Consider the following 25,945-nt stretch of genomic DNA (forward strand, 5'->3'; position numbering starts at 1 on the left):
CCCTGTGGTGTTTTTTACAAATATGAAATACTTGAAGGTACAAACACAGGGGAGCAGTTTAGTCCAGCGTCACCAGACCAGAGAAAAATAAAAGAGAGGAAGAGAGGGATTTAATTCATTTTGTCCTCTCTGCTCAACTTGCAGCGCACCATGCAGAACCTGGAGTTTCCACAACCGCGGCGAACAGTTGACATTTGGATGCTTCGCAGAGCGGCAAGATCGTGAGCAAGTAGCAATGACACTTCAATGCACCTGGTCCACTGGGCAACAAAAAGCCTTGTCATCAAACAGCAGTGGTGACATTTAGAATCCATGCATACTCACATCTGTTCGGGCAGCATTTCGATTCTGACCCGTAAAAATGGAAATGTTGACATATCACTTAACATTTTCCCAGCTTCTGTTTTAAACCAAAGCATTTGAAAGGATCTAAAAACAGGCGGAAAGGAAAATCAAACCAATTAAGCTTGAGTATTTTAGGCTTAGAACATGCATCATGTAGCTATCAAATATATTTTCTCCTGCCCTTTTTTTATATGAGTGTATTGTTAAACAGCCAGAGCCATCCTAACAAGTCCATGCAGCCGTTAGCAACAGTGCCTCGGCATCCTGCCATGTATGGACACTGGGAGATGAAAGAGTGGAAACTGTTGTTCTGCTCTGCCCAACACCAAGGGCAAACAGAGAAGGGAGCACTAACATGGCATTTGTTTTTTCTATTTGTTTCCACCTCCAGGGCCTGGATGCTAATATCGCTGTATGTATTATTTTATGCTCTCAGTATGCATCCGAAATCACCTCCCAGAAACAACAGCCAATTGCATTATGTTACCATATTAAGCTCATTTTCAATCCTCATCCTGGGAGTAGATCAGGGCACACAACAAACAAGGTTTCGGTGTCCTTGCTCTGGGCCACTACTGGCCCTCACTGGCCACTGTTGGCTCCAACAAGCCTTTGATTTCTGGACTCCCTTTCTAACCCACCTACAGATATCCCTTTGTACTGCACACAGGCATTAAAATCACTGTGAGATATTGTGCATTTTGTCATATCATACCTGAAACTGCAAGAAATCAACCGCCTAGTTGTACACTACTCCACATTTCATCATTAACAGGGTGTGTACGTGACTGTGGGATTCCATGTCATCTTGGTCATGTCATCACACTACATAGGATAACATGTGCCATATATTACAGTTGACTAATGGTGTCTGTCAGTCTCTTATATGAAGGATAGATTCAGTGTTTTTTTTGCATTACCCTTCAGCTAAAAGGATTTGGCATAAAGCATTTGTAATCCTATAACACAGGAGGCGACTGTTTGCAATCTCCACCCACAGGTGCTGCGGTCATAAATCATCAAGCATAAAGTATAACATAGAGAGAAGGTGGGACATGGATGAGAAGGCACTTTAACTGAAAAAGTGTTAAACATTATGCAATAAAATAACCCTTTAAATAATATGCAAACTGTAGATCATCCTTCCATACAGACTGATTAGCTGCTGAGTATCGTCCACTGAAGTAAGGATTATGCATGTTATAATGCATTCACTTGGTATCTGTGCAGATATAGCTGGAGCCAGCTGAATCAGCAGTGTGGTGAGCTACTGCCACCCAGAGGAGGATGAGGTTGTCAGCGTAATTCAGCAGTCATTATCAGCTGCATGGAGAGAACTGTTTCTATTTATGAGCCATATTTGCATTAATAATGGATCTCTGCTCAGATCTCTTTGATCACTTTATCTTTATTTGTCACTTGTTGTGGCTTTGAGAGAAGTTTACCTTGAATACAGGTATTGTGAAAAGGATTATTTTCTGCATTTTTTGTAGCCAAACAACAAAGGATCTTGGATTTAGATTTTTGCTTAAAGGTCCAGTGTGTAGGATTTGGGGGGAACTATTGTCAGAAATAGTATATCAAATCCATAACTACTTTTTCATTAGTTTATAACCACCTGGAAATAAGAATCAGTTTTTGTTACCTTAGAACAGGGGTAGGCAACCTACAACTCTGAAGCCATATGTGACCCTTTGGCCCTCTCCAGTTTTATTTTTCATTCATCATTTACCAGTGTTGTGTACCTAAAGTGAATCCTACATTCTCTGGTTTTAAAAAATGTGCAGCCTATGCCCAGAATAAAAAATCATTTAACATTAACATTTAGCATCTCATCAAAATGTGTGTCATATGTCTACCTCCTGGCTCCTTTTCTTTTACATTTTGCCATACCTCAATGGTGGTGGCTAGACATGAACCTCCCTAGCTGGCTAACTTTCAATTCCAAATCGAAAAAGGAAAAGTCTTGGAGGAAAATAGAGAGTTTAATTGTGCATGGACAGATTTAATTGCTTTTACCACCAATTTAAAGTAAGTAAGTTAAAAATTTAAAGCACCCATAATACCTCGACTGTACACCATCTGATGTTTGTATTTGGACATAAAATATCTGCTTATGATCAGTGTCTGAGCCCCATTTACTCATCACATTTTGCCGCCCCATTCCATTCCCGTATGCACCGCAATACACATAAAGCTAGCACAGTGTTAGCTAACTAAGCTAAATGACACAGTTACATAGCTAAAAACAAACTATATGATTGGTTGAGGCCTTGCCGTGTCATTGAGTGTGAAAGAAGTTGAGGCCAGCTTAGCTTTCATTTGAAGCCCGTCATGACCGTCAGCAGCAACAAGTGGCAGGCATCAGTTTGTTGCTTCATGTCACTTGCTTCCATTGACTTGACTTGTAGTCCATTACTGTGTCGCTCATGTGAATGCAGCATTAGTATGAGCCGTTTATATCTACATATGGAGCTAGTCCTCTTCCACCAAGGTCACCATGTTGTTCTACAGCAACCCAGGACGGACAAACCAATCATTGACTCTTGAGAGGGCCATTCGCGTTTTCATTCTGTCACCTCAGCCACAGTGGTTCTCCTACATGCTTGGCCTACAAGAGAAGTTTCAGTTCTGCAATCTCACCACTAGATGCCACCAAATCCTACACACTGGACCTTTAATAAAAACTTCATATACCTTCAGGAAAGTGTTTGGAAAACCGATGATACTCAACATGCAATGTTGCCAAAAATTTTAACTGTAACCGTAGAGCTTTGAAATATAAAACTGGAGAAGAGAAGTTTGAGAAAAAAAATGTAATGAACTTTTTATGGTTTATTGAGGCGTTAGTTACTGCATTTTACTTCGCAGCCATGAGGGTCTGTTTTGTGTTTAAAAGCATCATTGCATTATAGCTCAAAAACCAATGTAGCCTTATGTTCTCTGATGTTCCAGCATAATTGATTCAGCTTTAAATGGGGTTACAGTGAGGATCATGTCCTCCCATTTAAGCCACACGGAGATTTCAGCTCATCAGTTTTAGTGTTATTTTATAAACCATGTTCAGCAGATGGGCCATTCAATGCAAGTTTTAGTTGATGACAAAAATCTTTCTTGTGACATAATGATGAATACTGTTATGGCTGTTATGGCAGCACTACGAGCAGTCGCCACCAGGTGTCACTTTTGTACAATTTTACACAGTTGAATCATGTGTATGGATATTTTGACATATTGTGTGACAAACTGATAATTCTCAAGAGAAAGGTTTTAATTATTGCCCTTTTCAGGACAGCAGCAGACAGATCAGAGGTCATTTTTTCTGCAGAGATTTTCCAAAGCGCTCACAGCATCATAAGCAACTGGACAAAAACCTTCAGTAAATTACATGCATTTAAGATTCTTATGTCTTTGTAAGTTGACCTGTTGGATAAAATGCACAGTATAAATGTGTGCTTCATCACATGAGTTCCTGTCATTCAACTTTTTAATTACTATGTTTTAGTAAAGTATGTATTTTCTATGGTTGTAACTCTGTGATGTTTCCTCCCTTGGGAACTACAGCAATGAAAAGAGCAGTGTTAGTTTCAGTTTTTACTTTCACTGACCTATTTCCAGCAAATATGTCATAGTGACATAACTTACATGCATGCATACAACACATCAGTGGATAATTAGAATGTGTAGTATCATTGCTGGATGGAGTAATAAACATTATGACTGCGTCTTGATGTGCGTGGGTGTGTGCACAGTTACTGTAAAGGAAACTTAACTCCATGACAACCAGTGGTTGTGGCAGTGGAAGACGTGGGTGTACTCTGACCCCCATCGTCTAACCTAACTGGCCCTTATAGTCCTGTGGAGGATGTGTGTTTACCCTGAACATACCTTCAACCACACTGCTGACAACAATGAGCTCCCAACCTTTCCCACAGTCAAAGACCCAAGGCTCCAGCATGCGTCGTGGCAACCTGGTATGGCAACACACACACACACACACACACACACACACACACACACACACACACACACACACACACACAGAAATAGCATCAGCGAGCTACATGAGGCCTTGCACTGAAAAGACTGTATGTTTTGATTGCAGAGCCTTGACATTTTTAAAGGCTCTGTATGCGCGTGTGTGTGTGTTCCTGTTGCTTTGCATTGCAGCCCTCAGGGCCAAGTATGAAAGCCCCCCATTCTACAGACCCACTGATGTTCAAACATGCCTTTGAGTTCATCCATTAATCTTAACGCTGGCTAGGGCCAGCCGTTACAAGCAGGAAGTTTACTATGATGTGCTCCAATTTGCTATCTGAACCCTGACCCGGTTATGAATGTTATGAGGCCAAAAGAAAAGCACTTTAGTTGGATAACATAAACAGCTCAAACAAACGTGCACAATTTAAAACTGCTTATATTGGACTGTGACTAGAGACAGATTTCATTATTGATTCATCTGTTGTTTATTTTCTTGTAAAAAAAAAAAAAAAAAAAAAGTGAAATATGCCCTTTATACTTTTCTTAAAGACCAAGACAGCTTCTTCAAATTGCTTGTGTTGTCTGACCAAACCCAAAGATATTCTGTTTACTATCATATATGCTGGAGAAAAGCAATATAAACCCTAATCAGCAAAAACGACTGAAAAGATTTATCAATCTTGCTGACTGTCTATCAGCTCACTAATTCTATAATGAACTACTGGTTTTACCTCTTCACTTATTGACTATATTTTTATAATATTGTATGTACTTTAAGCCTTTAAACCCTGAGCAAGGTGTGATTTCTTTTAAAAACATGGGGGAAAAGGAAAGGCAATGAGCAACTTGGTAATAAATGTCCCACTTATTGCAAAAAAAATAATAGATTTAGAAGATTATTTGAAAAAATTTTTTTTAAAAACCTATATTTATAAATATTTTATTATTTTTTATTTAATTTTATTCTAATTAATCATTATACTTTTTAAGAACTTCCTCTCTATACTTTTTTTTTTAAACTAATTTTCTTGTTTTCAAATTGCTCATTTTGGGTCACTTTTGGTTGCTCACCACCTTCTTCCTATGTTTTTGAAAGAAATTAAGCCAATTTGCTCAGGTTTCAATGGGTTAAAGCTGAAATAGTGACAAGGGTGAGATGGAAATGTCAACCGCAGGAATCTATAAAGACAGCACAATTTGTATACTCAAAACAGTATTATGTGGCCACAAATAAATATAATAATTATTTAGAGCATGCTATTTTTCATCCCTAAAGAAAGGATAGACTGGAAAGTAAAGCAATGGAATATTATAATACATAAACGTTTTGTGTTTTATCATAAAGTTTATTTTTAGTTTGAAGATAAAGAGTCAAAATTTTCGCCACACACTGCAAATGGGAGATAATTTGCTGCATTACTATTGCACAAAGAAAAACTATAGCGAATTTAATTGGCTCATTTCGCACTGTCCCTAATATTGACCAATCACAAATACGAGTAGGCGGGGCTTGAAACTCGAGGGTTTTTTTTTTTTTTTTTTTCCTTTGCTCCGTTTGTCTGGTGGCAGAGCAGAGGGAGGGGTATGAGCCGAGAGTGTTGTTGTCTGTCGCTGCTGGGGACACACTGAGCTGCCAAGGTCGGTGAAAGTACTGCTGAAACCACCGTAACATCCATAAAAGTACTACCTCAAGACACACACGGGTGAGTTTTTGTGTTTAACCAACTTTTTATCCGTGTTTAGCGGGCGCTGAGTTAGATTTCCTTCAACTGGTGTCGTGCCAAACTGTGTATCCCGTCAAATCAGTGACTGTCAGACGAGTTCACATGCGAAGAGATGCCGGGGAGGAAGCGCTAACTTGCTAGCTAACGTTAGCCGCTTTTGAGCGCTAAAATTAGTCATGTGTCGGCGTGAAGCGTTGTGCGAGTGTAACTGGAGTTTTATTTATTACCGCTTGTGCCCTGTATTGTCCCCCGGACTATTTTCTGAGGAAATACCATTTGCTGTGTTTGCCTGACAGCAGTGCCGGCTAACGGGCGGACTGTAGCCAACAAACTTAACGTTAGCTTCCAAGCAGCAGCCGAATTGGAGCCACATCTCCCCTGAGTTTCCCTGTGTCCAAATTATTTCATTACTGCTGTATTTTGATCCTTAATCGTTTGAATGAGTGGAGAGTGAGTGAGGTTAAATGCTTTGGGACCCCGATTTGCGACATGTTATAATAACTTAACAACTCTTTCCATCCGCAATCACTGCGTACAAACAACTGTGTGGAGTTTACCACTAACTGACAACAGTGTAACGTTACTGTACTTACACTGGCAGGTGGCAGGGACAAAATACGAGTTTATTCCTTTCAACTGTTCTTATCTGGGACTTTCTCGAGCTGTGTAACGGGTAGTAGAGCCCTGTAATACTGATTTAGTTAGTTGTTGTTTTTTGGGTCTCAGACTTTGGTTGTAAATGCCGGACAGCAGCTGTTTCTTCCCCTCTGTTAACACGAGCAGCCAATGAGTGACTCTATTTTGCCCCATGGGATGTTATTGGAGTACATACTTCATTACATCCAACAACAGCAATCAGCCCAGTATTATGAGCCATTGCAGTGTTGAGGTGTAGATGATGGTATCCAGTAATATTCAGTATGGGATGGGGGGCTCAAGTTACACAGTTGGTATTGATTTTTTTGAGAAATTAGTCATGATTAAGGATTTTCAAAGAACTGAGTCCACATTTTTTTGCTGTCTGATACACAGCAACACTGATTTGTGTGAACCAGTTAACTAAGCAAGGGCTTAAAGAGTCAGGATTCAAAATAAGTAACACATTTGCCACCAGCTTAACATTTAAAACCACCGTGAGATGCCAAATTCGGGGGCTCCTGAGAGGAATGTGCTTCATCGTGTATCTCGTTGCACTGAAATGGCGCTCTTTTGTTGAAGAGGACATACAGCAACAGCTGCACTCCTCAACAACAGTGTGTGTGAGTGTGTGGGTGCATGCGTGCACATGTGTGCATATGGGTTTTGTGTCAGTTGGTATGCCAGTCTGTAATTGCAGCATTTCTGGAATGCTGGTTGAATTCTGTGACTTAAACATATATCGGACAATGGCTGTTGTGGATGAACCTGATCTCTCATGGACGAAGTTAAAATGCTTTGCATATTCTTTGCGTGGTCTGATCTACGTGTGCACCTCAGTATGCACTTTAACACCGTGGAGACAAGTTAGGGCACGCAGGGCTTCATATATAGTAAAGAATCACATATTATGTGGCACAAACCAAGTCTTGTTCTCTTTGACTGTAGAGAGGTATCAGAATGTTGCTTTTGTGGTGATGTTAGACTCTAGCTTAGGTCATAGTTTAAAGTAGCAAGACCCGTGTTTAGCACAGTCACCCCAGAATATTTATATAGATGTTTAAAACAAACGTATATTGCTTTTGCGACCAGTTGATGCATTGCTTTGGAGCATCCCAGTGATGCCTGGCAGAGTGGGTTTTTTGATAACTAAACTCACCTGATAATCTTATCCTTTGTTCCGAATGTGCGACTAATGTAAACTGACTAATCAGTTTGTGTTGGGTTTTGTGTGGCACTCATGAACCATGTAAAGCTTTCAGATGCTGTGCTGAAGCGATGCAGTGCCGCAAATGAGAGAATACTGAAAAGAGCAAAAGGCATGTCAGACTTTACAAGTGTGTCTTGGCAGAGTCTGAATGCGGCGTGCTTTTGTGTGTGTGTGTGTGTGTGTGTGTGTGTGTGTGTGTGTGTGTGTGTGTGGCTGAAACTTTTTTCGACCATGTCTCTGGAAGAGCAGTAGCTGTTAGATTGCAGTTTTACGCATGGTAGTTTTGTTCTCTCACCGCTCCGTGTTTGCATCTGTGACAGAAAAACAGGATATGGCATCTCACACCCTCTTGAACATTGCCATTTCTTCACATTGTGGTTTTTAACCTGCCGTTACAGGTTGCCTGAGACAAGCGGGGGGAAAGCCTTTGTGTTGCATTGTAGTGTTTCTTTTGTACTTATTTAGCACTGCTAGGCTGAACACTGCCACAACTTCTGAGGAAAATGAAATAAAAAAGGAATGCTTAAATGCTAACTATAGACAAGTATGCTGAAGATGTTAAGTATTATTTTATTTAACATGATAGGGCAGCCAGGTATGAAGTGTCACCATTGCAGCCCCCACAGTAATCAAAACAGGACTGAAATATGTATTGATGTTAAACCCAAAGTAAAACTACACAGCAACACATGCCGACATCACTTTTGGGTTGAGTATGTGTTGTCGTGATCAAAGAAACGCAGCATCCACCTGAAACATGGTTAGCAAGCTGGCAATGATGCTACCCCCTGATGTGTGAGATATGATGACTACAGCCATTACAGTCATATTACAGAGAGGCATCCAGCCACTGAAATGTGCTGCTCTAAATTCTCAACAGGCCGGATAAAGGTAATGTGATATTTGCAGTTAAGCTGTTCTCAAACTCCTAAATGCTTGCAGCAGCGGTTTTTGTTTGTTGGAGTCCAACTATGAATCACAAGTTGCTTTGTGACACTAAATGAGAGAACCCAAAGGATTTCCTTCCAGCGCTGCACTCTGTGCCAAGTCTAATATCTGATTTTAGGATTTAGCTGAACAAGCAGTGTGAAGCCTTCTTGTATCATTATTTTACTTTTGATGCCAACTAAGGTTGGCCTGCAGCACTGCAGCACTGCAGACTGCTCATTTGATCACACATTTGTTTATGTGTGTCAGATTTTGGCCAGACTTATAGTTCCTCCTGAATTCATTCAGCTGTAGAATGAGAACGTCACTGTTGCATCAATAGAAAACAAATAGAAAGTAGCAATCATCATTTTTAAGCTAATGCAAGTATGGGAACTGTTTGTCAGTATGACCTTAACTAAGCAACTGTCACCAAATCTAAAATGGCTAATATAAAATATGTGGCCTTAAAGCATGTGTAGGCAATTTTATTTTAGTGCCATAGGGCAGTTATCCCATAGTAGACTTTGAGCAGATTGTAATTCAGGTGTTCTGAGAGAACTCTAGGCTTCTCCTCTGTTTGGTTCTGTTTCCAGGCTTCACAAGACCTAGCTTGTGATGGGAGACTTTGGCCAAATACAGGTAATTTCAGATAGAGGGCGCTCCTATTGGCTGTTCCACAGATGTGTGTCCAGGTCCCTTCGGTGAAAGCCTGATTTAATGGAGAAAGAGAAAATGTTGCTAATATTTTAGCTTTCTGCTAACCGGAGCTAAAGGCTCATAGCTGCGGCTTCAAGTTTGCATTTATGTAGCTAACATTAGCTAGAGCCTTGAATCACAGTGTGCCCTCTGCCTCGCTTCCTGCCGCTAGAGACCGCCTCGCCAGGAGGAGAGCTGGCAGCAGCTCGAGAGACAGACCCCCAGTCAGCGGCCACAGCAGCCCAAATCCAGGCAGCACAAACCCCAGCTTCGGGGATCGGACAGCCCTGACTTCACACCGGATCAAAAACTTTCTGTTGCTGCTGTTACACAGGTTAGACCTGCCACTGCTCTGGCCACCAGCCCACTGTGACAACCAGTGCTCAGGCATTTGCGCTGGCTGAATTCAAGCCACTACAGCCCCCAGTTGAGGGTCCTTCTCCGTGAGCTGCGGCTCTTCTCCTGGGGAACAGTCCACAGTGGCGGGGAGCAAAGCGGAGGGACTGTGGGGTGGCTAGCTCGCTAATTCTGGTCTCATTCATGGTCTGATGAAGAGAGAGAGGGCGTGGAGCAAGGAAGGGCTGAGCAAATTTGCTCTGCACAATTCTACAACGAAACAGGGTTAAATAAATCAATACACAGGAAACACTGGATTACTGTATGAAGTGTGTGCATATGCTTGTGGTTGTCTTGTGAGAGGGGATTCGGACAGAGAAGAGAGAGGGAAGAGCTGCAGGTGGACGGTGTATTCTCGAATTCTCCTATTTTTAGTTTGCCTTGTCCAGATTTCTGCCCACACCAGATTTAAACATCTTTTTTTTTTTTTTAGTTCATGGCTACATTGTACACATCCTTTCAGCAGAAGCTCAACACTTTACACTTATTCAAAACTTTATTTCATTGAGACTGAACAAACTGGCTAAGAAGTCCCTCAGCTCCTCATCTCCTAGCTCTGAATGCTCGGCGTTCCTCCTGTTGTCAACGACTAATCATCCAGTTTACCGTGGACCACCAGCCACCGCTGACTCAGCCAACGCTGCCATCTGGGCTGGAACAGAAAACACAACAGACTTCTCACTGGCTCTAGAGCCTCAGATGCTCAGCTAACAGATTTTGTGTGTGTGTGTGTGTGTGTGTGTGTGTAAAGTGAAAGATAGAAATAAACCGTTTACAGTAATGTGAAGACAAAGAGAGAAAATGGGAATATGAAAAATCACATATTCTGTTGCTTGCTATCAGATACTATTGCAACACTCACAGGGCCAGCAGTCAATACAGAATCAAGATTAAAGAAAGTTGACAAAATGAGCCATCCCATTCAAACATGCACGTTCTGTTATTCTGACTAGATCTCTATCAAGGTTAAAGTTGGTAAAACTACAATAATATTATGATACTTAAATGAAGATACAATATTATTGCAGTTTTAAATATCCTCAGTATTGTGATAACGTATATTGCGCCATTATACCTTCTTTTCCAACTGTAAAATATGTGCCCAAAGCAAAACTTTGTCAACATCTGTTTTATCTAATAAGATATAGTTTTCAGTCTGTTCATCTCACTTCAGGCATTTTCTGCAGCAGCAAAATGTATCTAGTGGACTGAAAAAGCAAGTGATTATATTATTCTAGTAGGCTGCCTAAAGTTTGATTTGTTTTTGTCTTATTAATAAGTTATGTAATAAAAAAATCGATACTTGGCACTGTGTGACACTACGATATTGCCCCACATGAATACCGCTGTACTAAGCTGTATGCCCAGGAGTCTTTGGAAAGCAGTATTGATACTGAGTGGATTATCCTGCTAAAATGAAGTGAACTAAACTATACACATCAGTGTTTGGGCTCAATGTAGGCAGTGTAGATGAAGTAAAGCACAAAAATAAAGTGCATGCAACATCTTGACTTTGCTTGTTTCTATGCCTTTACCATGTGTATGAAATGTTGGTGTGACTGCAGCATCAGGAGAAATCTAATCAAGAACAATAAGTAAAAACACCTGTGTGCTTGGACCAAGGCTTTATAGGGGCTTTATGGATGTGTGAAGTAATCACGATCAATAATAGGACATTTTTAAGAAATTTTGACATGTCAAGGTAAGAAAATAAATGATGACTGAATTCCAGTTAGCTGCTTCAGTTTCATTGTGCATGCTGGCACACTGCCCCACTTTCATGGCTTAACAGAACATTTGAATACAACATAGCCAGCATTAACATTATTAGTAGTAGCACCTGTGCTTTTCCCTACTGTGACAGGTCAAAATGTTGGCTATGAATAAGGCCTTAGACCCAGGGCTATCGTTTTAGCCATAATTGTGTACCCACTTAGACAAGAAGTCTTTTCAGTCCCACAATTTGGCAAAGCAGGATTAATAAATCTCAGCTGTTAGGAAGGCTTAGCTCTTAAAAGCTTAAAGTGTTTTAACACTTAAGCCACCAGCGTTCAATGTTCACCAGGAATAATTTCCTCCAAAATTTTTATTCATTCTTGGCTGTTCTCGATCCCCTCCTGTTTTTATTACTTTCTAGAAATTAGTTGTATGTGTGAAGTCGACCATGGCTTTGTCGCAGTCAAACACCATGCGAACCACTGTCTGCTCCGAGTTCCTTTTTTACCCCAAACTACCTGTCTGCCTCTCTTTATCTGCCTGTCTGCCTGTCTGTGAGAATGAGCGTGTGTCCAACTGCGCTGTTTTATGACCCCGCACACTTCCCGCTCACGTTTCACTTTTTATACTCACATCCTGTCAGCAGTACAACAGCTCTCTGCAAATCTGTTTGCTGTGCAGTGTCAGTGTGCTCTCGCTACTATTGTGCAGAGGCCGTGCTTGTAATTGTCAGTCCTGCTAAGTTTATTATCCCTCAAGTGCTCCAGTATTACCGTTAATATGTTTTTCTTTGGTTTGTCGTAATGTTGTTCGCTCATATAACAACATAGACTCTCCACAGAAATCATTTAAGCTTGTTTTATGATAGGAAACTACATTTTTTTGGTTAACTAAGTGGGCTTCAAATCCTCAACTCTCAAAACCTCAAAACACATAGCCCACTTGTGCTAAGTTCCTGCTTGAATAATGTTGTGATGAAAATTTCTGACTCCCTGTTTTCATTTTTTTTTTAATATCTATTTAAGTTATATTTCTCATGCCGCCTCATATCAGATAAGTAACCTGTTGTGTTTGAAACCTGAGTGGTGGTACGCCTGGGTCATTTAAAATGCACACCATCTGTCCTATTGATTTTGTGCAAACTACTTTCAACAAGCGGCTTCTTTGCTTTGGCAGTTTATTTATGCACAAGTGCCCAAAGCATTGTACTTTCTAGGCCACTGGAAAATTGGAAAGCTTTGGAAAGTGTGTTATGGCATAAAGCTAGGTTGAAAGTTGTGAAACTACAAGATAAAGAGTAACTCAGATTGAATCAGTCCCATCCTTTCATTCTTTGTCTTGTGTCATGCTACTTGGTGATCATATTTATGCTGCACAAGCACTATATAAAAGAAATTTTTGACTTGTTTCTGTTTACATAGTTTATTGCCATTTAACACATGTCTCACTTCTGCTCTGTGAATCCCACTCTCTGGTTTATGAAGTGAAATTACCTGCAAGCCACTTCTCTTTTGCTGGCACGATGCTCCTACCAAACAGACAGCATACTCAGTTGGTTTGTGATAAAAGGTTTGTGATACAAATATGCATCACAGAATGCACCATTAGCTGGATGTATAAGACACAATATTTAACCTTGACAGAGATAATAGAGCTGACTGTGTGCTGCCACACCACCTGTTTTTCTGCATTTCCACAGCTGGCAGAAGGAACTTGGCCTCTGCCTCTGTCTGGCTTTTTGCAATTCAGCAGCACTCTCACTGATCTCAGCAGGTGCAGGAACCCAGAGATTTACAGCTGTTTATTGTTCATGACAAGCTAATAGTCTGTGAGAGCAGAAATATTAGGATGTTAAAGAGGACAGCGGTCACGCTTTAGTGAAGAGGGTGTATCGGTACAGAAAACCAGTGATGTGAGCAAAACAACAGCAGTTAGGTCAGGGCAGGCCATTGACTGTGTCACAACTGATTTCCTGTGTGTGTGTATACACTGTATGACTACACTGTGAAATACATTGTAGAGTGTATGTTGGGATTATAATTATTAATGCTGATTAGTCGGCTTCAGTTCACATTAGAGGGCTTGATGCTCAGTTCTGAGTATCCCCCCAGATCCAGTCTTTCTAATAAGACACATGCATGTTTAGATGCATGTTTGAAGTGACCCATATCTGATATCAGTCTGTACAGCCCCGTTTACACTCTTCATGGCGGGAGTTTCACGCCGTAAAGCTGCCCTGTAATTTTACATGTACAGCCGTGGAATGGGGGGACAGAATTGTCTCGCCCTTTAGCCGACATCTGAGGTAATAACTGCGCCATAACGACGTCTGTAGGCAAGGGACATTTGGCAGGATGGGTGGCACGGGTATGGCGTTTTGACGATGTGTTATGCGTGTGACTCATTGTGGTAGATTTTAAAAAATAACTGATAGCAATTATCAGCTAACTCAAGAAGGAGCAGCGGATGAAAGTGTCCACAAATTGGGAAAAGAATGACTTCCGGAAGCTCCTTGCCCTTTGAGCATGAGATCAGGGGCCATATAACAGATGCGGTAAATGATTGTCATAGCCATATTAATGCCATTATTATTTTTGATAATGCGCTGCCAACATGTATGTTATATGCCACACTAGAGGCTGATGCTGTTGTGTTTCGTCACGCCCTATGTATATAAATAATATATATTACTACACTCTAGTCATCCTGCTGTAGCTTGTGTCACTCACCCCTCCAACACACACGCACACACAGACCAGCATTTAACACTCATGACAACATCCATGTTACAGAACTATCACATTTTTTATTGAGCTTCATATAGGCTTACATTATGACAGACTCACGATGAAACCTAGACCTGTATTATTGGCAGGTCAAAAAAAACCTTTTTTTTTTTATTTTTTTTTTTTAAAAAGAGCAGAAAAAAAGTTTGTGTCCCAAAAAGCACATCGGCCCACTGGGAAATTGCTGGTATGCCAGATGCCTAGTCCACCCCTGAGCTCTATAGCATGATCTCTGTAAAAAGGGCTAAGGGATCTCTACCCTGATAGGCCTCACATTCAACCAGTAACGTCACACACATGTGTGTCGGAGCAATAACAGAAAATAGCAAAACAGGCTTTTGGGGGAAAAATGAATGAGTGGTGCAAGCTTCATCTCCTGAATGATTCCCATAGCAGGAACATTCAGTGATGTCCCACTGCATCATAATTAGCCATGTGCTTCTGTTTGGAAGAGTGTCCAGCACAATTTTTGGGAGAAATGGCCCTCTGGAGTGATGGACGTTTCTTTTCAGAATAAAAGGCTGTTGGCCTGTAAGTCCACTATCTCTACTAGTAGCCACTTCTGGATGTTCTGTGGAGAGAGGTGTGGCTGTGGCTAGGAGAGGAGTCAGGAGTGGTGAGGCCACGATGTGGAGGGTTTTCCGGAAGAATATGTCCTCCAAATCTTAGGATGTCCAGGGCTACATTACAGTATCTCACAACAAGGCTGCCATGACAGATAAGCTATACCAAAAGGCATCTAGCAGTAAGGCTCTATTGGCTGGTGACCGGGGCAGCGTACTGCATCAGTGGTACGATATGGCAGCCTTCTGTAGTTTCAACAGACTGCTCTGACACTTTGTGGTGAATGATCTGCTGCTTGGCAGTGAAGTATGATGTGCAAAAACCCTGAGTGTATGGGGAAAAAAACACACAAATTCCAATATGACAGTCCTCACAGCGGTCGCGTGGTCAGAAATCAGATGTGTATTACATTTAGGATCACAAATGGCCCAGATCTGATGGGGAAAAAAAGGATTTATGTGGCTGCACTGCTCTGAAAAAAAATCAGTCTGTGTCATGTGACACGTGATAATTTTGATTACATTATTATTTGGAGGTCCAGACTCAAGAGGGTGTCACAAGAAAAATAGATATTTTCTTTGTGTTGCATACATGCAGGAGTCCTACTAAATTTACAGTATATAAATATGTTAAGTTAATTAATTGTGCAGTCAGTCTCTGTGTAAAAATAGAAATGTTCAGTTGTTCCTGAAACTTGTCACGTCTCAGTTTAGCAAAGATTAATATAGCACTGTTGTCACTTTTAGTATTTAGAGTTCCCATTCTCTTACATTGTGTTCTGCTTGTGCTTTGTACAGGCTCCTTTATTTGCAACTGAGTGTGTGTTAAGATAAGACTTTCACTTACCAGGCAGGGACACAAGATTTACAGCCCGCAGACCCAGAGCGACGGCAACAAAGTGAAAGCAGTGTAAGGAGGACTAAAACAATTGGCCAAGGTATGTTGCATGACTAACTGAGCAAATGCATTTGATCTTGGCCTCGATCAAGCACCACTTGTCTGATGACAGAAACCAAAAGCATGATCTGTAAAAGCATTGTCTGTTAGACCAATCTAAAGTGGTTAGCAGTGATCCTTACCAGTAGGGCCAGCATTCACGAAAAGCCATAAATAGTTGTTCTCATAAGGAACACCCCTGTGCCCCACTCCCTGTGTTGGTAGAGCCTGTTTTTGCACAAATTACCAAGAGACCATTTCCCTGAGCTGTGAACAGTAAGCTCAGCACCTTGGATCTTCTAGCACAGCATTTTTGGGGGTTGATTATGTCGGGTTTTGTGAATTATTTATCCCTATTAATCATGCACACAGTGTTAATGCTGATAAATAAAATCAGTAATCTTTTCACTTAGCTTGAATAAGCTATGGAGTAAGTAGTAGTAAGTGGTGTAGTGCAATAACCTAAATCCTAGACATTATTCCATCATGATATCACAGGATCGATGAGTAACAGTAGTTCACAGCCCTAGTTTATCTCCTTGAATCCCAAAAAATATATCTACTTGGACTGTTAAAAGTGGCTTTGAATAAATGCATGTAGCAAAAACTTTGTTTGTAAACATCAAAGCAGACATAGGATCTATGAACAATTCAGCATTTGTTGATTTGGTCATTTATAGGTAACACTTATGACAGCAGTACAACAGTTTGAGTACAAGTTGGCATTATCTTGCTAACAGGGTAAAGGTAGCCTCTGTTAGCATAGCTTGGGTGCCTCCACCCAGCAGAGAAGGAGCCTGTAGTGGTGGAAATTGCTTGATGGTCTCACATACACACTGGGTAACACTAGTTTCACACAAGACTCAGTCATACACAGACATGGTTCCCTTTGTATCTGCAATGCTGTTGACATGCAGGGCTTGGCAGAACAGAAGTGGCATTGAGCAGAGACGTAGGAGGAATTTCTACGCCTGGAGTCCCACTCTATGCAGCAATGGCTGCTAGTAGCCAGACAGCCACTCTTCCTCCTCCTCCTCTCCAAATACCAAACGCCCTCCTTAACTTTCCTACTTGCTTTTTGCCTTGATTTCTTTTCCTTCTTGTATTGTTCTCTTCATGCACTCTTATGTGCCTTGGCAGTCTGTCTCTCTATCCCACTTTCTCTTTCTCAGCATTGACAGAGGCCTCTCAGAGTTGTTTACTACATCCACTGCCCCCCCCCCCCCCCCCCCCCCAACCTCCTGCCTCTCCTCAGCTCTGTGAACATAAAAAATGACCACTGTGAGTTTTTGTCTCTGTTGCCATTATCAGCATCCTTCTCTCTACACCAGAGGCCAGATGTGGAGGAGGGATAGTGGTGAGTTTGTAATGAGCAAGTGTGGAATTGGGCAGCTGGCCCAGCTGACTGAACCAGAGGGCACACAGAGCCAGCAGCTCAACAGAGCTGAGTACTGCTGCTGAGGACTAGACTCCGTGTCACTGACTCAAGTGTGTGTGAGCCAGTGGCTGTGTGACATGCTATGTAATGGTTTGTGAGTGAGAGCATTTCAAGGAGCAACACGAGTACTTAAAAATGAGCTGTGCTTGATGTACGAGTCTTAACTATTAAAGAGTTCTTCAGTGTGTACGGAGCGTTTAGAACACAGTTAATGGACCGTAACAGTTGAATCCTGTGCTGGTATGTGAAGCTGACTCTAAGAGGGAAGATAAAGAGTGTCAATGACACGGCAGAGAGAAGCAAGGCTGCCATTGTGGTGGTGCTGGGCAGGTTTCTCCTTCTCCACCCAGCCCACCCTCTCCCATGCCTTGCAGCAGCACCCCGCGCCCCCCCTAGCCTGTGTCCATATTAGGGCAAAACTCAGCCAACCTCCCCTGCAGCTGAGCTCAACCCCCCAACACGCCCTGCTGTCACATTTGCTCCAGCGAAGGGAGCCTGAGGGAGACGCAGCTCCCCTAACCCAATTTGAAGGCCTGTTTTCAGAGCCAGTCAAAACAGCACAAGGATTTTAAAATGGATGCAGAAAGCTGAGGCTAACCTTGGTTTGTTTTTTAAGTGGCTGGTGTGTTTTAATGTGTATTTCTGAGGACCTGTAGTTAATGGGCTTAACTTGAGCAGAGCTTGACCATATGCCACTTGGTGATCACTTTTTGCCGAAGTGCCACGTTGTTTTATACCTGCATACATCCTTAGTTTGAGTCACCCCAAGATTATAGAGCCCATAATCCCATAAAGCTGCACTGGTGCCAAGCTCCATTTACTGTGCAATCATTAATGGTATCAGTTTTTATCACAGTTGTGCTTCCCAGCTTTACTTAGTCCTGGTGCTTGTTCATAATTGTTTTAGGACACCAAACTAACAGTAGCAACACTCAGCAGGCACTGAGGTAGTGAGTATGCACAGATTATACCAGGTCAAAGGTCAACACAACATACATAGATGGTTTGGCTCATTTGTGTAGAGATTCAGTGCCAACATTATTAGTGAATTTTAGAGTGAAAACACTCATCAATAAGACTGAAGAGAAGCAGTCTGTACACAAAGTATGCTGCTGTGGTACTAAAAAGGCACCTTGGATCACACTGGTAGTGTGAGACACACTAGTTAAACAATTGGTATGTGCTTGCCAGTCATTTTCCGAGAGATTCCCAAACAGAAGTTATTTTGGGTCACTGGTGTTGATTTTGGTTTCCTGTGGTTTATACAAAATCCCTCTCAGAGGAAATGGGTTGACTTAACAGACATAAGAAGTATTGGGTTAATACATAGACATGTCAGACCTGGGACAGTTCCTCTCGTCTAACTGAAACCTACTATCTAATCATGTCTTGTGAACACACAACTTGATAGATTTGGATGAGTACACACTAGCCAAAGAACTGATAGTCTTAAAACTACCTGATTATTATTTGAATCAGAAATCCAGGCAAGCAACAATGCAAAAACAAAAAAACATAGGTTGAATATGGTTCAGTACATGCCATGTTTTTGGGTTCACAATTTGATATGTTTGTGCCATAGTTGGGAAAATGAAAAATAATATTTTTTCCATTTCTTTTTTTAAAAAAGTCTACACTAAAAGCAAGGTATTTGGGCACCTTTGTTGCTGTACAAAGGGCAGGAGGCACTCAAACATTGCATTATGGTCAATAAAAGAACTAAATGCACTGTGGCATTATGTTGCTGTAGCATGTTATAAGTAATATCAATCAATCAATCAATTTTATTTATAAAGCCCAATATCACAAATCACAATTTGCCTCACAGGGCTTTGCAGCACACAACATCCCTCTGTCCTTTGGACCCTCACAGCGGATAAGGAAAAACTCCCCAATAATATTATCGTTATAGTTCTGGCTACTGTGGTACAATATGTTGAAAGTATATATTAGTATCTGGCAGTATACATGTGTGATAGTAATCATATGTGTATAATAACAGTAGAAGTATGACTAATGACTAATGATGACAGCAGCAGCAGCAGCAGGAGGCATCTGGCAGGACCACGGCGGCAGCACAACCACACACGTCACGCTGTCCAGGCACTGCTGCGATATGAGTTAATCTGAGAGACAGTGGAGCACAAAGGCTCTGGAGAAGAAGCTGAGAGAGAGAGGTGTATTAGTGTATTATAGGGGGTCCTCCGGCAGACAAGGCCTAAGTCAGCCTAACTAGGGGCTTGTACAAGGCAAGGCAGCCCTAACTATAAGCTTTATCAAAGAGGAAAGTCTTAAGTCTAGTCTTAAATGTGGGATAGCTGAAGGCTTTAGGGACCACGAGTAACCCTGCGTTCTCAGAGCGCAGTGTTCTGGTGGGATAATATGGCACTATGAGCTCTCTAAGATATGACGGAGCTTGACCATTTAGAGCTTTATAAGTTAACAGTAGGATTTTAAATTCAGTTCTGGATTTTACAGGGAGCCAGTGCAGAGAAGCTAAAACAGGAGAAATATGATCTCGTTTCTTAGTTCCTGTTAGTACACGTGCTGCTGCATTCTGAATTAGCTGGAGAGTTTTTAAGGACTTACTAGAGCTACCTGATAATAGAGAGTTACAGTAATCCAGCCTTGAGGTAACAAAAACGTGGACCAATTTTTCTGCATCTTTTCGGGTCAGGATAGGCCTAATTTTTGCAATATTACGCAGATGAAAAAATGCAGTCCATGAGGTTTGTTTTAAATGAGAATTAAAAGACAAATCTTGATCAAATGTTACTCCGAGGTTTCTTACAGTAGTGCTAGAGGCCAGAGCAATGCCATCTAGAGAAACTATGTCATCAGATAAAGAGTCTCTGAGTTGTTTGGGGCCAAGAACAATTATTTCAGTTTTGTCTGAATTTAACATCAGGAAATTGGTGCTCATCCAGATTTTTATGTCTTTAAGGCAGTTATGGAGTTTAGTTAATTGATTACTTTCTTCTGGCTTCATCGATAAATACAGCTGTATATCATCCGCATAACAATGGAAATTTATAGAGTGATTTCTAATGATGTTACCTAAAGGAAGCATATATAGAATAAATAGGATTGGTCCGAGCACAGAACCTTGCGGAACTCCAAAACAAACTTTAGTATGTAAGGATGATTCATTATGAACGTCAACAAACTGAAAACGATCAGATAAATAAGATTTAAACCAGCTTAGTGCAGAACCTTTTAGGCCAATTAAGTGATCCAGTCTCTGTAGCAGAATTTGATGGTCAATTGTGTCAAACGCCGCACTAAGATGTAATAAAACAAGTACAGAGACGAGTCCTTTGTCTGAAGCAATCAGAAGGTCATTTGTAATTTTAACTAGTGCTGTCTCAGTGCTATGATGCACTCTAAATCCTGACTGAAATTCCTCAAGTAAATTATTATCATGGAGAAAATCACACAGCTCATCTGCGACTACTTTCTCAAGAATCTTTGACAGAAAGGGAAGATTAGATATTGGTCTATAGTTGGCTAACACCTCTGGATCCAGGGTGGGCTTTTTTAGTAGAGGTTTAATTACAGCTACCTTAAAAGACTGTGGTACATAGCCTGTTAATAGGGATATATTGATCATATCTAATATATGAGTGTTAACTAAAGGTAAGACCTCCTTAATTAGCCTAGTTGGGATGGGGTCTAAGAGACACGTTGATGATTTAGATGAAGAAATCACTGCGGTCAATTCTTGAAGAGAAATTGGGGAGAACCAGTCTAAATGTGTATTAGGTTTTACAGCTGTGTTTGAGGTTAGATAGGTAGGCCTACTATCTGAGGACAGGAGGTCATGAATTTTGCCTCTAATAGTTAGAATTTTGTCATTAAAAAAGCTCATAAAATCATTACTGCTAAGGGCTAAAGGAATACAAGGCTCAATAGGGCTTTGACTCTCAGTCAGCCTGGCTACAGTGGCTAATAGTCAATAACTGACACACACACACACACACACAGAATAGTGCTTGCCAAATAGTTAATAACAAGTATGTGTACCACTACACTCCTAATAAGGAGTTGCCTTTAAAGAGGCTTCAATAGGGCTGCATAATGAATCGCATATTAATCATGGTCACGATTTTGGCTTCCCACGGTTAATTAACATGATTGACTGCGATAATGATGTTTAAATTGCATGCTTCGCCCATAGAAAACTCAGGTGCATATGAAGTCACTTCCTAAACTAACAGTCAGCCTTCACTTACGGGGAGTTGTCATGCCGCTGCACACGCACCCTGCTGCAGCAGCCTTTGAAAAACTTTCCTCAGTGTTGCCACTGCAGACAAAGGGAAAGCTCCCATTCATCAACAGTCATAATCTATTGCTGGAAGTATTTTGGATTTAGGAGACAGCACATCATCATCATCAATAATTGAGATGTTAATATCGATCAGAATAATTGTGATTATCATTTTGGCCATAATCATGCAGCCGTAGCCTCAATGAAGCTTTCTCCTTTATCCCAAGATTTGGATTTTGTTGTTCCAAAATGGTGGCAAGAAGTTCACTTAATTGCAGGCTTAAAAAAGTAGGTGGTAACGTAAAATATTTTGTAAACTGGATACTGTATCTGCTTCATTCTGTGACAGTCATTTTTACTACTGAGCTTCATTGTCATTGCAAGATCTTCACATCTATTTACTTGCCAAAATGGCTTGTAGATAAACTCCCAGGCACAGCCAGAATGTAGAAGCATTTGGCTGGTGGTCATTTTCCTCCGCCTGGGATTTACTGTGTTTGACCAGCACTACGTGCCTTTTTAAAATGCATTTATTTTTCATTGGCAGTTCTTTGTTCCTCAACATGAGCAAAACAGTGGGCTCTGACTCAGCCTGGGAATGAGCTTTTCAGGATCAAAACTGAGAGGACTGTCTTTTTTTTTTTCTTGTTTTATCATGTTCCAGGTTCAATGTTTTATCAGCATGACTGAAATATGTGCACCAAGACACAGGAGAGGAAATTGGATCGTCTTATTGCATTTGAACTTTTTCACAAGGCTTGTCTGACAGTGTTGTAGCCTGCAGACTCATTAATAGTCACCTGATTTAGAGGAAGTAAACTGGAACCAGATTCCTTAAACTGCAGGTCAGGTTCAGCCAGCTTGGAGTTTCCTAGGTTTGTATTTCCTGTTACATGTAGTTGTTTTTGTTTGTTCCCACATCAAGTACACAGAGACAACCACTGAATGTTTCTTAGTCTACGTTATGATTGTACAATCAATGCATAATAATGGTGTATATGTTGGAATTATTGATCAGGATTATTTTGATTTTAGGTGACAAAAAACATAGTCTAATGTCATTTTAGTCCAGCATCTTGACTCAACTGGAGTAGAAATTGTAGAAATATTTAGTAAAGAGGAACTACACTATTCACAAGCATAGTAACAATGAAGTCCTAATGTGATAGCAGTTGTACATATGAAGTTGGGCAGCTCTACCTGCATGAGAGAAAAAGGAACTTAACACAGTTCCCACACTTTGCAGCACCTGCTCAGCCTGCTTGGGTTTTTCTTTGCATGTTTTTTTTTTGTGTGTACTGAGGATGGGTAAGCTGACGCATTTCCTGTTCAACAGAGTATCAGTTGATGAATGAAAGGGTTTGCTTGCAGTAGTGTGGTGTCGTGTCAAACGTTTTCCTGTTTTGTGTTAGTCGATGATCCTTTTAAGGGTTACGTCCATCAGTGCCAGGGTAGTATGGAAGGCTAGAGCGCTGCAAAATGACAGATTTGATGTTCTAAAATAAATACAAAGTGAATTTAAGTGCTTGCTATCATACATCACTGTCAAGTGAATGAGTCTTGATGGTTAGTTCCCTGTCACCCCCGCCTAAAATCCCCAAACCCGGAGCTCACTGGGCAGTTATGAATCCATCATCCATTCATCTGCTGTTGCCATGCAGCGCATGGAAGAAAGATGCTCCAGAGTTGTCACAAACACACACGCACACACTCATTCATTTACTCATGGGAGGGTTGCAGTCTTCCAGCCCATTGAACTCTCCATTGAGGGTTAACCCTTGTTTGAACCCTTAGAGGGTGTCTGCAGAAGGCAGATCATCCTGAGCCAGATGTGTCTCTCCCTTCCCAACCCCCTCCTCTGTCACTCCCTGACCCCATCCTTTGCTTTTTCCAGTGCAGAACGGGACAGGCTTTTGCCATCAAAGGCACGCGCTCTCACCACACCACACTTGTCTTAAACTGAGAGCCGAAGGTGTTCTCACCCGAGACTACTGCTCACTCTTTACTCACAAGTTTGCACACCAACTCCCCTTGCGTGACCTGGAGCAGTGTTGGAAATAAGCATTTTCCAGTTGTGGAGTTGATGCTCATCCATGTAAATAATTGATTTACAGGTTCAATCCTGGATGTCTGTGAACATCAACAGCTGTCACGCTATCCATGGTTTGTGCAGAGGCTTCCTGTCGTCAGTTTTATGGAGTATGTAACAGAACAGTAACAGCTGATTTCACTCAGAGTGCTCATAAAGTGTCGTTTTACACAAACCACACAAATGAACATATTCACAAAATAACAACAAACCCCCTGTCAAAAACTGCACATCCATGTCTCTTATTTTGGCTTAATCTACAAATGACTTGAGTGATTTAAATGCCCTCAAACATGTCTGTATCATATGGTATGTAGTTGATGTAAAAACCTTGCAACCAGTAATGTTGCCTGATTGGTGATTGAGATGAGAGCTTAAAATAAAAGGAAAAACAAAAGGTATGATGACTGTAATAACCTCAAAAATTTCACCCCTGATAGCTATTGGTCTGTTACCATCATGATTATGGATGTCAACCAGTAGTCGGTTAACTGCCAAGAATATGTTTGACTAGTTAGGCATGTCAGTCTATAGGTTTATTTTGCTACTCCTCAATTCATTGCACTGCGCACCACACAGCTCAGGAGGGAACTAGCTAGCATTACCGATTAGCAATATAACGCCTTCTGGACCCAACAGCATTGCTGTGGAAACATGGTGCCTACCTTCTGGTGTCCCCCCAGGTCACCTTGATGAGAGGGTGGCTCAGTTTTGGGTCACAAACCCAACACTGTTAGCTCTGTTAGCACCACTATCAGTGTCACCATGGCTAGTGGTGCTAATACCTATTAAATTACACATCATGCTAAAGGGGTTTTGCGGCTCAAAATGAAGCAGCAAAGCCATCAGAAAATATAAAAAAAAAACAAGATATTGTCATCACAAAACAATAAAATTTCCCCACCTCTAAATGGTCAGCACTTTGATATGCTAAAGCTCACTGAGTCAATGGAGCGCTGCACTAAAAGGAAAGACCTATTATGTTACACATTATTTAGCATTTTTTTTTTTTTTAAATTAAAGTTACCAGTTAATGATATCGGGCTATCAAAAGCAAAATTAGCCGGAACAAACATCCCAAATCATGATTTACACATTAAACTGTACAAGACCAAAAGGGTGTTTTCTCTCTAACAATCTGTACTAACAGTTGCTTGTCATATTTGTAGCCCAGGTCAGATTTAATTTATGGCTCATTTTGACTGCAGAAACTTAAATGTAGCATTGAGAAAACAATGGGTCTTGATCCAAAGTGGGTCAAGGCCTGTTTTTCCCCTCAGGACATGGAAAAGGTTTTGATCGACTGCAAACGAGACTCTACAGTTCAGCGGTATGCCTCTCTCTGTAAAAGTCAAGAGCCATTGTTGTTTTGTTTGGTTGATTTTTCGAGGAAGCATTGTATTTCCAGTCTGGTGTGACGGCTGTGACTCTTGTCTTTTCTTGGAGGTAGTTTTCTGAGTAGAGTTGTGTGGACAAAGGCACTTCTGCTGTCGACCTTGACAAATGCTGTCTGACTGACTTGGTCTCTTTGTATCTCCTCTGTGCTCGTCACTCTCTCACCACTGCAAGCAGAAATACACAGGACTCAGTGTGACTGTGGGCTAGTAGTAATCACTGTTTGCCAATGCAATTTCCTGTACCAGGCGTACATCACCACGATCTTTGAGACATTTCCGGCTATGACGTTGCATTGTGTTTATGACTCATTCACTAGTGGCTACTGTAAATCACAGCTACAAAGGCATCTACATAGGTGAGTCATTTCAGCTTGAATAACAATCAACATTAAATGTGCCAGGCAGTCAGCATATATGAGTATACACATTAGAAAAGCATTCAAAACAAAGAGAGCATAAGATGTGTCATGTTTTGGCTGCATACTATAGTTTTGTTTTTCCACTTCAAACTGTGTTGGACAAATTTGTATTAGATAATAATATGTTCTTAGTGTTTCATTGAGTACTCAGTGGTTTGAGGCTAATGTTGGCCAGGTAAACACTCTGTGAAAGCACAGCTGATATGAGCCAGATAAGAAGGACTTGTGCATGTTTGCTATTATGGTTGATTGTCTTTGGTGTTCTTGTGTAAACTTTGACTACAGACCATTGGAGTAGGGCATTCGCTGGGCACTGTCAAGTAGTGTGTGTCTATCCATGTTACACACACTCACACACTTACCTTTGGTGGAAGTGTTCTCTGGGCTTGCCTTAGCACAAATCTGCAGACATTTT

At 41.1% G+C, this 25,945-nt stretch overlaps 1 protein-coding gene across 5 annotated transcripts in view; it reads left to right on the top strand.

Annotated features, from left to right (window-relative positions):
• Window positions 1-5,892: 5,892 nt before the first annotated feature.
• The window catches only part of fam49a (family with sequence similarity 49 member A), a 45,318-nt gene continuing 25,265 nt past the window's right edge, over window positions 5,893-25,945 (top strand). For 3 of the 5 annotated variants that reach the window (XM_049589904.1, XM_049589907.1, XM_049589905.1), the window contains exon 1: window positions 5,893-6,029. The gene's annotated coding sequence lies outside the window, so the exon portion shown is untranslated. Of the gene's footprint in view, window positions 6,030-15,833; window positions 15,922-25,945 lie in introns of all 5 variants that reach the window. The other 2 variants (XM_049589906.1, XM_049589908.1) reach the window with 1 other exon arrangement.

This window comes from Epinephelus fuscoguttatus, linkage group LG11 (assembly GCF_011397635.1).
Source record: "Epinephelus fuscoguttatus linkage group LG11, E.fuscoguttatus.final_Chr_v1".
NCBI lineage: Eukaryota > Metazoa > Chordata > Actinopteri > Perciformes > Serranidae > Epinephelus > Epinephelus fuscoguttatus.